Genomic DNA, 4,593 nt, shown 5'->3' on the forward strand with positions numbered 1-4,593 from the left:
ATATATATCTTGAAACAGAATGCCAAAAAAGATCTCAACTGTTTGAGGGTAATAATTTAAACAATTAACAGTTTACTTATTATCAACTTATTCAACAATAAGAAGTTCCACCATAACCAGGAAACAGAGGGGTTCCAGGATATAAGCAAGATATAGTCTCAAGGACACCACGACCACTACCACCTCTTCTGCTCACATTTTTTTGTTTTTTGTTTTTGTTTTTGTTTTTTGCTATAGGGCACATGCACTCACCAGAGAGAGAAAGAAAATGAAGAAACACCCCCCTAGGGGAGATGTCAACCCCACAATCCCTTTTCCTCCATTCTATCAGGATTTTGGACACACACACATATGCACTCACTGTGTTTTTCAAGTCCCGAGTTCAGGACTCAAACCACACAGTCAGCCATGGGAGACCTAAACACCATAACCCACCACACCATCAGCTAGCCCCAAACTTGATTTCTGTCGATATATTCTCAGTATATAGATCCTCAAAAAACTGCAGGTATATATAGTCATTCATAATACTACATACACAGTAGATAACAGAAAACCCAACTAAATACTTAGCCAAGTTCCTGGGAGTACAGGGTGATTACTATTAGAGAAATATTGACACAAAAACTGAAGGACCTTTTAAATTCCAATCACAGGCAGATGACTTGAGCCCCTGTACAGTTACTCATTCTGAACAGAAGTGGAAGATTAACCTGCCCTCCCTTTCCTTCAAACACACTTGTCTGACAAAGCAGCAGGCAGTCTCTTAGAGCCTGCTCATCACCCAGTCTGTTTCAGAAGGAGCCAATTCAGTCAGGACCTGAATCTTCAGGTTACCACTGTGTCTTGGCCCTGCATCACTCCACCTTGTCCCACCCTCAAAGGTCAAACATTCTCGTCTAGATTAAATCTCTCTTGTCTCTTTTTCAGGCACTATTGAACTCTTGTATTCTAAGTAAGGCTCTCCTAAACCTTACTCACCTGCAGTTCACTGCACTGGGTATCACCCAAATAGCCCATCAGAGCTCTTTATAATTTCTGAAAGAGAGAGAAGGAAGCTTTTAAATACATAGTAGAAAACACCATTCGCTGACGTGTCAGTTCTGAAGCATCTGTATTCACTACCCACAGAACGTGGCCTTCTGATCCACAGCAGTATAGTAAAATGTAGCACAACTAGCCCTGGACCAAGAGTCCTGAGATAAGTGTCCAAAGATAAAAGCTTGGGTTATTGTTGCTCCCACTGCGCTGTGACCTTGGGAAAGTCGCTTCATTTCTCCAGGCCTAACTTTCCTCGTCTGGCAAATTAAGGCAGCCTAGTTAGAGACTCCAAAGCACAGGCTTCCCACAAAGAACAGCAGTTCCACAACTCAGTAGTCTTACACGTCACGTTAGTTCAATTTAAGCAAAATTTCCTCCTTTACAAATGGAAATAAGACTGTCTTGTGAGTTGTTAGGAAAATTATGGGAGATGATGAATTAGGGAAAAGCCTATAGTAAATGTACTGTGCATCTTATAAAATTCAACAGATGGCACTCATTATCACCATTATACCCCCCAAGACTACTTGAATTCAGTTAACAAATATTTCTTTAAAAGAACAACAAATCAAAATGCTACCAATTTGGCAACAGACTTAACCAGGTGTTTAACAATTTAATAAAAATTGTCTTAAACTAAAGGCAGCTAGATGATTTAAGAGTAGTTTAAGGTCACCACTATTACTTAGTATCACAAAAGATCAGAACTCTGCACAACATGCCATCGCTGGCTCACGAGCCCGCCTTCTCCAACCTCTCACTCCTTTAACTACTGTTCAGTACACCCCAGAAATAGACAGGTCTTCCGCAAGTTAAACGACACTCAGCGGTTTAACACAGTTGGCTCGGGGTAGCAGGACTAAAGACGGACAAAGAGAAGCAGGTGTTTCGGTGTTTTACCTTTTTAAACTTTATATGCTTAAGCATTGCTCAGATTTGTTTACCCTAAGCATGTAGGAGTTTTGCACATAAACAAGTAATCTTTTAAACTATACTAGTTATACATATATACTGGCAGGAAGCTCAGAGTCAACGAGTATTTTTCCCATACCAAGGAGAATTTCCACAGCAGACAGCAAAAAGGCAAAATTGGATGTGCCAAGAACACCTAAAATATGGCACAGAAACAACAAAAACCACAAAGATTCAAATTTCAGAATGGTTCAGTCGAAAAATATGCTATGCATTCATTGAAGAACTTCACGAAGATTCAGGTTATTTTTTAAAAGATTAAAAAAAAAAAAAAGGGACCAGCAGTTAGCGTAATGGCTATGTCGCTGGACTCCCATGTAACTGACTGCAGCTCGAGTCCCGGACCCGGTGACTTGAACTCACTACAGGCGTGTATGCGTGTGTGCCCAAGATCCTGAGAGGAGAATGGAGGAGAAGGGATTGTGGTGCGGCCATTCCCCGGGGGCAGTGATTTTTCGCTTGTGCTCTGTGTCTCTCTCTGTCTTTCTAGTGAGGGCACACACACTATAGTAAAAACCTCTCAAAAAAAAAAAAAAAAAAGAATTATTTTATTGGGACTAGCAGGTGACATGGTGGTTAAGATGCTGGATATTCCCACATGGCCAACCATAGTTCATGTTCTGGACCTGGTGGTGGCTTGCTTTCTCACTTTCTGTGTGTGTGTGTATGTGTCTGGTCAAAATTTTAAAAATAATAATAATAATGAGTAAATAAAATTTTAAAATATATATATTTAACTTTGTTTATTCAATTTGACCCCAGAAGGACAGAGCAAGCAAGAGAGAGAGATAAAGAGAGTGACAAAGCAAGCTGTTAGGTCCAGCGATGTGGGAGTCCAGCGTCCTTAACCACTGTACCACCTGCCAGCCCCCAGGCTATCATTTTTGTCCTAAAGCAAAATAAGTGTATAAACTCTCGTTTGACCAGGCAACTTCTGACTCTAACCTGGAGAAACTGACCCAGTGCAACTTAAGAAGAAAACAGGTTGGTTTACTTCACTGTTGGTATGATGCTAAAAAAGCTTTCCATTGCTCTTGGACAATCAAAAGCTTAACAAAATAATTGTTATACCCTGGTCCCTCTGCGTCCACAGGTTCTGCACCCACAGGTTCTGCACCATGTGTTCAATCAACCACAAGTGGAAAACGTCTGGCCGTTGCATGTACACTATGCGATTGGGCCTACAATGAATGCGTCCGTACTGAGTGTATCGAACACATATAGACTTTACTTCTTGTCAGTCTCCCCTACACAAAACAGTATAACAATTTACGTCCCATTTATATTGAACACAGGGACTTCAAAAAGATCATGGGAAAATGTATCTAAAGTGTAAGTTTATTTTGGTGCAAAAGAATTTGAAACCCAAGCATAGCTCTTTTATAGTACACATTTTCCATGAACTTTTTGGAGACTCTGCATACTGAGTATCAAAAACAATCTAAAAATTATGCAAGTATACTATAGGATGTGCACAAGTTATGTGGAAATACTACACCTTTTTTTTTAAAGACAGGATTTTGCTGTCCCAATCCTCCTGCCTCAGCCTCCCAACTGGAACTGCAGGCACAGTCACCTCCAGTCTGACTGGAATCAAACCTACAGCTCGGGCCGCCAGGTGGTCCTAGAGTGTGGAACACATCGTCGTAGAAGTGCAGGACACCACGGCTGAGCCCTACACTTCTCAAGGGATTCGAGCAGTCACTGATTGGTATCTGCGCAAGATTCTACAACCAATACCTCATGAGGGACAACTGCAGAGGTAAATAAGTGATCTGAACGTTACACATATAATGGTCTTTTGAAAGAGGACTATTGGGCCAGCTGATGGTGTGGAGGTTAGGTTGGCTGGATCCCACATGGCTAACTGTGCAGTTTGAGTCCTGGATCCAGATGCCTGAAAAACACACCAGGCATATGTGTGTATGCCCAAAATCCCAAAGGGAGAATGGAAGAAAAGGGACTGCAGCATGGCCATCCCCTCTGGGGAGTGATTTCTCACTTTCTCTCCCTTTCTTTTCCTCTCTCTCTCCCAGTCTCTCCTTGGCAAGCACATATGCCCTATAGCAACAAACAAACAAACATAAAAAAAAAAAAAAAATGGAATTATCTCAGCCACCCTAAAAAGTAAAAAGACCACATAAATTTTTTGTGTCTTACAGTCAATGCTACAGAGGTAATCTTGCATACACACATCAACTGAAATGAATTTTAGGTTGGGGTGGTTACACTCTCCACACACACACTTTTCTTCCAGAAAACATTTCAAAATGCTACTTAAAATTCTAATCACAGGGGCCAGCAGGTGGCGTAATCGTTTACATCGCTGGACTCCCAAATAGTCAACCATGGTTTGAGTCCTGGACCCAACAGCTTAAAACTCACACCAGTGCATATGTGTGCGTGCCCAAAATCCTGAGCAGAGAACAGAGAAGGGAGTGCAACGTGCCCATCCCCCAAGGGGGGAGGTGATTTCTCACCTTCTGTCTGTCTCTCTAGCAAGTGCATGCACCCTATACCAAAAACCGTTAAAAAAAAAAAAAAAAAAAAAAATCTTATTAAACTGGACACTCTGGGGGT

The 4,593-nt window shown here is 41.4% G+C and overlaps 1 protein-coding gene across 5 annotated transcripts in view; it reads right to left on the reverse strand.

Annotated features, from left to right (window-relative positions):
* HELZ (helicase with zinc finger) overlaps positions 1–4,593 on the reverse strand; it is a 206,108-nt gene that overhangs the window by 198,799 nt on the left and 2,716 nt on the right. For 4 of the 5 annotated variants that reach the window (XM_027771163.1, XM_027771161.1, XM_027771164.1 and 1 more), the window contains exon 2: positions 982–1,038. The exons of the other annotated variant lie outside the window; for it this stretch is intronic. The gene's annotated coding sequence lies outside the window, so the exon portion shown is untranslated. The remainder of the gene's footprint in view (positions 1–981; positions 1,039–4,593) is intronic. 5 annotated transcript variants of the gene reach the window in all.

The sequence above is a fragment of the Tupaia chinensis genome, unplaced genomic scaffold, assembly GCF_000334495.1.
Source record: "Tupaia chinensis unplaced genomic scaffold, TupChi_1.0 Scaffold000187_1, whole genome shotgun sequence".
Classification (NCBI taxonomy): domain Eukaryota; kingdom Metazoa; phylum Chordata; class Mammalia; order Scandentia; family Tupaiidae; genus Tupaia; species Tupaia belangeri.